The following is a 12,422-nucleotide window of genomic DNA, read 5'->3' as shown; positions in this document are numbered from 1 at the left end:
GTCAAAAACGTTTCTGGTCAGGGTGTGTGTCACAAACGCCCCTGGACAGCGTGTGTCTCACAAATCCCATTTAACAGCGCGTGTGTCACAAACCCCATTGGACAGGGTGTGTGTCACAAACACCCCTGGACACCCTTTGTGTCACAACTGCCCCTGGACTGGGTGTGTGTCACAAACCCCATTGGACAGCGTGTGTGTCACAAACCCCATTAGACATTGTGTGTGTCACAAACACCCCTGGACACCCTTTGTGTCACAAACACCCCTGGACACCCTTTGTGTCACAAACGCCCCTGGACAGTGTGTGTGTCACCAACCCCATTGGACAGAGTGTGTATGTCGCAAACCCCATTGGAGAGTGTGTGTGTCACAAACCCCATTGGACAGGCTGTGTGTCACAAACCCCATTGGACAGTGTGTGTGTCACAAACACCCCTGGACAGTGTGTGTGTCACAAACGCCCCTGTAAAGTATGTGTATCACAAACACCCCTGGACAGAGTGCGTCTCACAAACCCCATTGCACTTTGTTAGTATCAGAAAGCCCAATGGACAGCGTGTGTCTCACAAACCCCATTAGACAGAGTGTGTGTCACAAACACCCTGGACACCGTTTGCGTCACAAACGTTTCTGGACAGAGTGTGTGTCACAAACCCCATTGGACAGTGTGTGTGTCACAAACCCCATTGGACAGCATGTGTGTCTCGAAACCCATTGGACAGTGTGTGTTTCACAAACCCCATTGAACAGGTTGTGTGTCACAAACACCCCTGGACACCGTTTTTGTCACAAACGCCCCTGGACAGGGTGTGTTTCACAAACCCAATGGGACAGCGTGTGTGTAACAAACCCCATTGGACAGGGTATGTGTCACAAACACCCCTGGACACCGTTTGTGTCACAAACGTTTCTGTACAGGGTGTGTTTCAGAAACCCCATTGGACAGTGTGTGTGTCACAAATGCCATTGCACAGCGTGCATGTCATAAACTCCATTGGACAGTGTGTGTTCCACAAATCCCATTGGACAGGTTGTGTGTCACAAACACCCATGGACACCGTTTCGGTCACAAACACCCCTGGAGAGGCTGTGAGTCACCAACGCCCCTGGACAAGGTGTGTCACAAACCCCATTGGACAGGGTGTGTGTCACAAACCGTGTTGGAGTTTGTGTGCGTCACAAACCCCATTGCACATTGTGTGTGTAACAAACCCCATTGGACAGTGTGTGTGTCACAAACCCCATTAGACAGTGTGTGTTTCACAAACCCCATTGGACAGGTTGTGTGTCACAAACACGCCTGGACACCGTTTGTGTCACAAACGCCCCTGGACAGGGTGTGTGCAACATACCCCATTGGACAGTGTGTGTGTCACAAACCCCATTGGACAGCTTTTGAGTCACAAACACCCTTGGACACCGTTTCTGTCACAAACGCCCCTGGACAGGGTGTGTGTCACAAACGCCCCTGGACAGCGTGTCTGTCACAAACCCCATTGGACAGCGTGTCTGTCACAAACCCCATTGGACTGGGTGTGTGTCACAAACACACCTGGACAGCGTGTGTGTCACAAACGCCGCTGGACAGAGTGTGTGTCACAAACCCCATTGGACAGCTTGTGTGTCACAAATCCCACTGGAGAGGGTGTGTGTCACAAACACCCCTGGACACCGTTTGTGTCAAAAACGTTTCTGGTCAGGGTGTGTGTCTCAAACCTCATTGGTCAGCGTGTGTGTCACAAACCCCATTGGACAGTGTGTGTTTCACAATCCCCATTGGACAGGTTTTGTGTCACAAACCCCATTGGACAGTGTGTGTGTCACAAACGCCCCTGAACAGAGTGTGTCTCACAAACACCCCTAGACAGCATGTGTGTCACAAACCCCCCATGGACATCGTGTGTGTCACAACTCTCCCTGGACAGTGTGTGTATCACAAAAACCAATGGACAATGTGTGTCTCACAGACCCCATTGGACAGGGTATGTGTCACAAACACCATTAGACATCATGTGTCACAACCTCCCTGGAAATTGTGTGTGTCACAAACACCCCTGGACACTGTTTTGTCAAAACGCCCCTGGAGAGGATGTGTGTCAAAAACCCCATTGGAAAGTGTGTGTGTCACAAACCCCATTGGACTACATGTGTATCACAACCCCCCCTAAACCGTCTGTGTGTGTCACAAAGCCCATTGGACATTGTGTGTGTCACAAACCCCATGGGACAGCGTGTGTGTCACAATCTCCCTTGGACAGTGTTTGTGTCACAAACACCTCTGGGCAGCTTTTGTGTCACAAACCCCATTGGACATTTCGTGTGTCACAAACCCCTTTGGACAGTGTGTGTGTCATAAACCCCATTGAACACTGTGTGTGTCACAAACCCTATTGGACAGCGTGTGTGTAAGAAAACCCATTGGACAGCGTGTGTGTCACAACCTCCCGTGGAAACTGTGTGTGTAACAAACACCCCTGGACAGGGTTTGTGTCACAAACCCCATTGGACACTGTGTGTGTCACAAACCCCATTGCACAAGGTGTCTGTCAGAAACACCCCTGGACACCGTGTGTGTCACAAATGCCCCTGGACAGGGTGTGTGTCACAAACCCCATTGTACAGCATGTGTGACAAAAACCCCACTGGACAGCGTGCATGTTACAAACCCCATTGGACATTGTGTATGTCACAAACCCCATGAGACAGCGTGTGTGTCACAATCCCCCTTGGACAGTGTTTGTGTCACAAACACCTCTGGACAGCTTTTGTCTCAGAAACCCCATTGGACAGTGTGTGTGTCACAAACCCCATTGGACAGCCTATATGTCCCAAGCACCGCTGGACAGCTTGTGTCACAACTCCTAAAGGAAACTGTGTGTGTGACAAACACCCCTGGAGTGACTGTGTGTCACAAACCCTATTGGAGAGTGTGTGTGTCACAAACCCCATTGGAGAGCGTGTGTGTGACAACCCCCCCTGGATATCGTGTGTGTCACAGCTAACCCCTGAACAGTGTGTGTATCACAAAAACCGGTGGACAGTGTGTGTGTCACAGACCCCATTGGACAGGGTGTGTGTCACAAACACCCCTGGACATCTTTTTTGTCACAAAAGCCCCTAGACTGTTAGTGTGTCACAAAACCCCATTATAAAGTGTGTGTGTAACAAACCCCATTAGACAGCGTGTGTGTCACAAACACCCCTGGACAACGTTTGTGTCACAAACGCCCCTGCACAGCGCGTGTGTCACAAACCCCATTGCACAGCGTGTGTGTCAGAAACCCCATAGGACAGCGTGTGTGTCAGAAACACCCCTGGCAGTGTGTGTGTCACAAACCCCATTGAACACCGTGTTTGGTACAAACGCCATTGGACAGCGTGTGTGTCACAAACCCATTGGACAACCGTTGTTTCACAAACCACATTGCACAGGGTGTGTGTAACAAAGACCCCTGGAAGCCGTTTGTGTTAGAAACGCCCCTGGACAGCGTGTCTGTCACAAACTCCATTGGAGAGTGTCTGTGTCACAAACCCCATTGGACAGAGTGTGTCACAACCTCCCCTGGAAACTGTGTGTGTCACAAACAGCCCTGGACAACGTGTATGTCACAAACGCCCCTAGATAGGGTGTGTGTCACAAAACCCATTGGAGAGTGTATGTGTCACAAACCCCATTGGACAGTGTGTGTCACAAACCCCCCTGGACAGTGTGTGTGTCACAAACCCCATTGGAGAGCGTGTGTGTCACAAACCACATTGGACAACGTGTGTCACAACCCCCCCTGGACAGTGTGTGTGTCACAAACCCCACTGGACAGCGTGTGTCACAAACACCCCTGGACAGTGTGTGTGTCACAAACGCCCCTGGACAGGGTGTTTGTCACATACCCCTTTGGACAGTGTGCATGTCACAAACCCCATTGAACAACGTGTGACTCACAAAGCCCATTGAACACTGCCTGTGTCACAAACCTCATTGGCAACGTGTGTGTCATAAACACCATTGGACAGGGTGTGTGTCACAAACACCCCTGAACAGAATGCGTGTTCACAAACCCCATTGCAAATTGTGTGTGTCAGAAACCCCATTAGACAGCATTTATGTCACAAATCCCCTTGGACAGTGTATGTTTGAAAAACCCCCTTGGACAACGTGTGTGTCACAAACCCCATTGGACAGGGTGTGTGTCACAAACACCCCTGGACACCGTTAGTGTCAAAAACATTTCTGGTCAGAGTGTGTGTCACAAACCCCATTGGACAGAGTGTGTATGTCGCAAACCCCATTGGAGAGTGTGTGTGTCACAAACTCCATTGGACAGGGTGTGTGTCACAAACGCCCCTGGACAGCGTGTCTATCAGAAAAACCAATGGACAGTGTGTGTGTCACAAACCCATTGGACAGCCGTTGTTTCACAAACTCCATTGCACAGGGTGTGTGTAACAAAGACCCCTGGACGCCGTTTGTGTTAGAAACGCCCCTGGACAGCGTGTGTGTCACAAACTCCATTGGAGAGTGTATGTGTCACAAACCCGATTGGATAGCGTGTGTCACAAGCCCCCCTGGAAACTGTGTGTGTCCAAAATTCTGGACAGCGTTTGTGTCACAAACCCCCCTGGACAGTGTGTGTGTCACAAAACCCATTGGAGAGCGTGTATGTCACAAACCTCATTGGATATTGTGTGTGTCACAAACCCCATTGCACAGCGTGTGTGTCACAAACCCCATTGTACAGTGTGTTTGACACAAACCCCATTGGACAGGTTGGGTGTCACAAACAACCCTGGACACCGTTTGTGTCAGAAACGCCGCTGGACACGGTGTGTGTCACAAATGCCCCTGGACAGCCTGTGTGTCACAAACCCCGTTGGACAGCGTGTGTGTCACAAACCCCATTGGACAGGGTGTGTGTCACAAAAACACCTCGACACCTTTTGTGTCACAAACGCCCCTGGACAGGGTCTGTGTCACAAAAGCCCCTGGACAGCGTGTGTCTAACAAACCCCATTCAACAGCGTGTGTTTCACAAACCCCATTGGACAGCGTGTGTGTCACAAACACGCCTGGACAACTTTTGTGTCACAACTGCCCCTGGACTGGGTGTGTGTCACAAACCCCATTGGACAGTGTGTGTGTCACAAACCCCATTAGACATTGTGTGTGTCACAAACACTCCTGGACACCCTTTGGGTCACAAATGCCCCTGGACAGCATGTGTGTCACCAGCCCCATTGGACAGAGTGTGTATGTCGCAAACCCCATAGGAGAGTGTCTGTGTCACAAACCCCATTAGACAGCGTGTATGTCACAAACACCCCTGGACACAGTTTGTGTCAGAAACGCCCCTGGACAGCGTGTGTGTCACAAACCCCATTGGATAGTCTGTGTGTCACAAATCCCATTGGACAGTGTGTGTGACACAAACCCCATTGGACAGGTGGTGTGTCACAAACACCCCTGGACACTGTTTGTGTCAGAAACACCCCTGGACAGTGTGTCTGTCACAAACTCCATTGGACAGCGTGTGTGACACAAACCCCCCTAAACAGTGTGTGTGTCACAAACCCCATTGAACACCGTGTTTGGTACAAACGCCATTGGACAGTGTGTGTGTCACAAACCCCATTGGACAGGTGGTGTGTCACAAACACCCCTGGACACTGTTTGTGTCAGAAACACCCCTGGACAGTGTGTCTGTCACAAACTCCATTGGACAGCGTGTGTGACACAAACCCCCCTAAACAGTGTGTGTGTCACAAACCCCATTGAACACCGTGTTTGGTACAAACGCCATTGGACAGCGTGTGTGTCACAAACCCATTGGACAGCCGTTGTTTCACAAACCCCATTGCACAGGGTGTGTGTAACAAAGACCCCTGGAAGCCGTTTGTGTTAGAAACGCCCCTGGACAGCGTGTGTCACAAACTCCATTCGAGAGTGTGTGTGTCACAAACCTCATTGGACAGAGTGTGTCACAACCTCCCCTGGAAACTGTGTGTGTCACAAACACCCCTGGACAACGTGTATGTCACAAACGCCCCTAGATAGGGTGTGTGTCACAAAACCCATTGGAGAGTGTATGTGTCACAAACCCCATTGGACAATGTGTGTCACAAACCCCCCTGGACAGTGTGTGTGTCACAAACCCCATTGGACAGAGTGTGTATGTCGCAAAGTCCATTGGAGAGTGTGTGTGTCACAAACCCCATTGGACAGCATGTGTGTCTCAAAACCCATTGGACAGTGTGTGTTTCACAAATCCCATTGGACAGGGTGTGTGTCACAAACACCCCTGGACACCGTTTTTGTCACAAACGCCCCTGGACAGGGTGTGTGTCACAAACGCCCCTGGACAGCGTGTGTGTCAGAAACCCCCCATGGACATCGTGTGTGTCACAACTCTCTCTGGACAGCGTGTGTATCACAAAAACCAATGGACAGTGTGTGTCTCACAGACCCCATTGGACAGGGTGTGTGTCACAAACAGCCCTGGACATCTTTTATGTCACAAACGCCCCTGGACTGTTAGTGTGTCACAAAACCTCATTGTAGAGTGTGTGTGTCACAAATCCCATTGGACAGTGTGTGTGACACAAACCCCATTGGACAGGTGGTGTGTGACAAACAACCCTGGACACCGTTTGTGTCAGAAGCGCCTCTGGACAGGGTGTGTGTCACAAATGCCCCTGGACAGCCTGTGTGTCACAAACCCCATTGGACAGCGTGTGTGTCACAAACCCTTTTGGACAGGGTGTGTTTCACAAACACACCTGGGCACCTTTTGTGTTACAAACGCCCCTGGACTGGGTGTGTGTCACAAACCCCATTGGAGAGTGTGTGTGTCACAAACCCCATTAGACAGTGTGTGTGTCACAAAGACCCCTGGACACCGTTTATGTCACAAACGCCCCTGGACAGTATGTGTGTCACAAACCCCATTGGAGAGTGTGTATGTCACAAACGCCCCTGGACAGCCTGTGTGTCACAAACCCCATTGGACAGTGTGTGTGTCACAAACCCCATTGGACAGTGTGTGTGACACAAACCCCATTGGACAGCGTATGTGTCACAAGCACCCCTGGACAGCTTGGTTCACAACCCCCCAAGCAAACTGTGTGTGTCACAAATACCCCTGGACTGACTTTGTGTCACAAACCCTATTGGAGAGTATGTCTTTCACAAACCCCATTGGACAGCGTGTGTGTCACAAACCTCCATGGACATCATGTGTGTCACAACTCTCCCTGGACATTGTGTGTATCACAAAAACCACTGGACAGTATGTGTATCACAGACCCATTGGACAGGGTGTGTGTCACAAACACCCCTGGACATCTTTTGTGTCACAAACGCCCCTGGACAGGGTGTGTGTCACAAACGCCCCTGGACAGCGTGTCTGTCACAAACCCCATTGGACTGAGTGTGTGTCACAAACACACCTGGACAGTGTGTGTGTCAGAAACGCAGCTGGACAGAGTGTGTGTCCCCAACCCCATTGGACAGCTTGTGTGTCACAAACCCCATTGGACAGCTTTTGAGTCACAAACACCCTTGGACACCGTTTGTGTCACAAACGCCCCTGGACAGGGTGTGTGTCACAAACCTCCCTGAACAGTGTGTGTGTCACAAACCCCATTGGAGAGCGTGTATGTCACAAACCTCATTGTAATTGTGTTAGTCACAAACCCCATTGCACAGCGTGTGTGTCACAAACCCCATTGGACAGTGTGTTTGACACAAACCTCATTGGACAGGTTGTGTGTCACAAACAACCCTGGACACCGTTTGTGTCAGAAACGCCGCTGGACAGGGTGTGTGTCACAAATGCCCCTGGACAGCCTGTGTGTCACAAACCCCATTGGACAGCGTGTCTGTCACAAACCCCATTGCACAGCGTGTGTCACAACCCCCCCCGGACAGCGTGTGTGTCACAAACCCCATTGGAGAGTGTGTGTGTCACAAACCCCATTGGAGAGCGTGTGTGTCACAAACCCCATTGGACAGTGTGTGTCACAAACACCCCTGGACAGTGTGTGTGTCACAAACGCCCCTGGACAGGAGGTTTGTAACATACCCCTTTGGACAGTGTGCATGTCACAAACCCCATTAAACAATGTGTGACTCACAAAGCCCATTGGACACTGCCTATGTCACAAACCTCATTGGCAACGTGTGTGTCATAAACTTCATTGGACAGGGTGTGTGTCACAAACACCCCTGAACAGAATGCGTGTTCACAAACCCTATTGCAAATTGTGTGTGTCAGAAACCCCATTAGACAGCATTTATGTCACAAACCCCCTTGGACAGTGTGTGTTTCAAAAACCCCCTTGGACAGCGTGTGTGTCACAAACCCCCCTGGACAGCGTGTGTGTCACAACTCTCCCTGGACAGTGTGTGTATCACAAAAACCAATGGACAGTGTGTGTGTCGCAGACACCATTGGACACGGTGTGTGTCACAAACGCCCCCGGACTGCGATTGTGTCACAAAACCCCATTGGACAGTGTGTGTTTCACAAACCCCATTGGACAGCTTGTGTTTCACAAACGCCCCTGGACAGGGTGTGTGTCACAAACGCCCCTGGACAGCGTGTCTGTCACAAACCCCATTGGACTGGGTGTGTGTCACAAACACATCTGGACAGCGTGTGTGTCAGAAACGCCGCTGGACAGAGTGTGTGTCCCCAACCCCATTGGACAGCTTGTGTGTCACAAACCCCATTGGACAGCTTGTGTGTCACAAACACCCCTGGACACCGTTTGTGTCAAAAACGTTTCTGGTCAGAGTGTGTGTCACAAACCCCATTGGACAGAGTGTGTATGTCGCAAACCCCATTGGAGAGTGTGTGTGTCACAAACACCCCTGGACAGAGTGCGTCTCACAAACCCCATTGCACTTTGTTAGTTATAGAAAGCCCATTGGACAGCGTGTGTCTCACAAACCCCATTAGACAGGGTGTGTGTCACAAACACCCTGGACACCGTTTGCGTCACAAACGTTTCTGGACAGGGTGTTTGTCACAAACCCCATTGGACAGCATGTGTGTCTCAAAACCCATTGGACAGTGTGTGTTTCACAAACCCCATTGGACAGGTTGTGTGTCACAAACACCCCTGGACACCGTTTTTGTCACAAACGTTTCTGTACAGGGTGTGTTTCAGAAACCCCATTGGACAGTGTGTGTGTCACAAACCCCCTTGGACATCATGTGTGTCACAACTCTCCCTGGACATTGTGTGTATCACAAAAACCACTGGACAGTGTGTGTATCACAGACCCATTGGACAGAGTGTGTGTCACAAATACCCCTGGACATCTTTTGTGTCACAAACGCCCCTGGACTGTTAGTGTGTCACAAAACCTCATTGTAAAGTGTGTATGTCACAAATCCCATTAGACAGCGTGTGTGTGAGAAACCCCATAGGACAGCGTGTGTCTCAGAAACACCCCTGGCAGCGTGTTTGTCCCAAACGCCCCTGCACAGGGTGTGTATCACAAACACCCCTGAACAGAGTGTGTGTCACAAACCCCATTACACTTTGTGTGTCTCACAAAGCCCATTGGACAGTGTGTGTGTCACAAACGCCCCTGGACAGCGTGTCTATCAGAAAAACCAATGGACAGTGTGTGTGTCACAAACCCATTGGACAGCCGTTGTTTCACAAACCCCATTGCACAGGGTGTGTGTAACAAAGACCCCTGGACGCCGTTTGTGTTAGAAACGCCCCTGGACAGCGTGTGTGTCACAAACTCCATTGGAGAGTGTATGTGTCACAAACCCCATTGGACAGCGTGTATGTCACAAACCCCATTGGACAGCATGTGTCACAAGCCCCCCTGGAAACTGTGTGTGTCCAAAATATCCCTGGACAGCGTTTGTGTCACAAACCCCATTGGACAGCGTGTGTGTCACGAACCCCATTGGACAGTGTGTGTCACAAACCTCCCTGAACAGTGTGTGTGTCACAAACCCCATTGGAGAGCGTGTATGTCACAAACCTCATTGGATATTTTGTGTGTCACAAACCCCATTGGACAGCGTGTGTGTCACAAACCTCATTGGACAGTGTGTTTGACACAAACCCCATTGGACAGCGTGTCTGTCACAAACCCCATTGGACAGGGTGTGTGTCACAAACACACCTCGACACCTTTTGTGTCACAAACGCCCCTGGACAGGGTCTGTGTCACAAACGCCCCTGGACAGCGTGTGTCTCACAAACCCCATTCAACAGCGTGTGTTTCACAAACCCCATTGGACAGGGTGTGTGTTACAAACACGCCTGGACACCTTTTGTGTCACAACTGCCCCTGGACTGGGTGTGTGTCACAAACCCCATTGGACAGTGTGTGTGTCACAAACCCCATTAGACATTGTGTGTGTCAGAAACACCCATGGACACCCTTTGTGTCACAAACGCCCCTGGACAGCATGTGTGTCACCAATCCCATTGGACAGAGTGTGTATGTCGCAAACCCCATTGGAGAGTGTGTGTGTCACAAACGCCATTAGACAGCGTGTATGTCACAAACACGCCTGGACACAGATTGTGTCACAAACGCCCCTGGACAGCGTGTGTGTCACAAACCCGATTGGATAGTCTGTGTGTCACAAACCCCATTGGACAGTGTGTGTGACACAAACCCCATTGGACAGGTGGTGTGTCACAAACCCCATTGAACACCGTGTTTGGTACAAACGCCATTGGACAGCGTGTGTGTCACAAACTCATTGGACAGTCGTTGTTTCACAAAACCCATTGCACAGGGTGTGTGTAACAAAGACCCCTGGAAGCCGTTTGTGTTAGAAACGCCCCTGGACAGCGTGTGTGTCACAAACTCCATTGGAGAGTGTCTGTGTCACAAACCCCATTGGACAGAGTGTGTCACAACCTCCCCTGGAAACTGTGTGTGTCACAAACACCCCTGGACAACGTGTATGTCACAAACGCCCCTAGATAGGGTGTGTGTCACAAAACCCATTGGAGAGCTTGTGTGTCACAAACTCCGCTGGACAGTGTGTGTCACAAACCCCCCTGGACAGTGTGTGTGTCACAAACCCCATTGGAGAGCGTGTGTGTCACAAACCCCATTGGACAGCATGTGTCACAACCCCCCCTGGACAGCGTGTGTGTCACAAACCCCATTGGAGAGCGTCTGTGTCACAAACCCCGTTGGACAGCGTGTGTCACAAACACCCCTGGACAGTGTGTGTGTCACAAACGACCCTGGACAGGGGGTTTGTCACATACCCCATTGGACAGTGTGCATGTCACAAACCCCATTGAACAACGTGTGACTCACAAAACCCATTGGACACTGCCTGTGTCACAAACCTCATTGGCAACGTGTGTGTCATAAACACCATTGGACAGGGTGTGTGTCACAAACACCCCTGAACAGAATGCGTGTTCACAAACCCCATTGCAAATTCTGTGTGTCAGAAACCCCGTCAGACAGCATTTATGTCACAAACCCCCTTGGACAGTGTGTGTTTCAAAAACCCCCTTGGACAGCGTGTGTGTCACAAACCCCGCTGGACAGCATGTGTGTCACAACTCTCCCTGGACAGTGTGTGTATCACAAAAACCAATGGACAGTGTGTGTGTCGCAGACACCATTGGCCACGGTGTGTGTCACAAACGCCCCCGGACTGCGATTGTGTCACAAAATCCCATTGGACAGTGTGTGTTTCACAAACCCCATTGGACAGCTTGTGTTTCACAAACACCCTTGGACACCGTTTGTTTCACAAACGCCCCTGGACAGGGTGTGTGTCACAAACGCCCCTGGACAGCGTGTCTGTCACAAACCCCATTGGACTGGGTGTGTGTCACAAACACATCTGGACAGCGTGTGTGTCAGAAACGCCGCTGGACAGAGTGTGTGTCCCCAACCCCATTGGACAGCTTGTGTGTCACAAACCCCATTGGACAGGGTGTGTGTCACAAACACCCCTGGACACCGTTTGTGTCAAAAACGTTTCTGGTCAGAGTGTGTGTCACAAACCCCATTGGACAGAGTGTGTATGTCGCAAACCCCATTGGAGAGAGTGTGTGTCACAAATCCCATTGGACAGGGTGTGTGTCACAAACACCCCTGGACATCGTTTGTGTCACAAACGTTTCTGTACAGGGTGTGTTTCAGAAACCCCATTAGACAGTGTGTGTTTCACAAATCCCATTGCACAGCGTGCATGTCATAAACTCCATTGGACAGTGTGTGTTCCACAAATCCCATTGGACAGGTTGTGTGTCACAAACACCCATGGACACCGTTTCGGTCACAAACACTCCTGGAGAGGCTGTGAGTCACCAGCGCCCCTGGACAAGGTGTGTCACAAATGCCCGTGGACAGGGTGTGTGTCACAAACCGTGTTGGAGTTTTTGTGTGTCACAAACCCCATTGCACATTGTGT

Source organism: Nesoenas mayeri (assembly GCF_963082525.1).
Source record: "Nesoenas mayeri genome assembly, chromosome: 9".
In the NCBI taxonomy this organism is placed as follows: Eukaryota; Metazoa; Chordata; class Aves; order Columbiformes; family Columbidae; genus Nesoenas; species Nesoenas mayeri.
The sequence above is the reverse complement of the archived record's forward strand: the minus strand, read 5'-3'. Positions refer to the sequence as shown.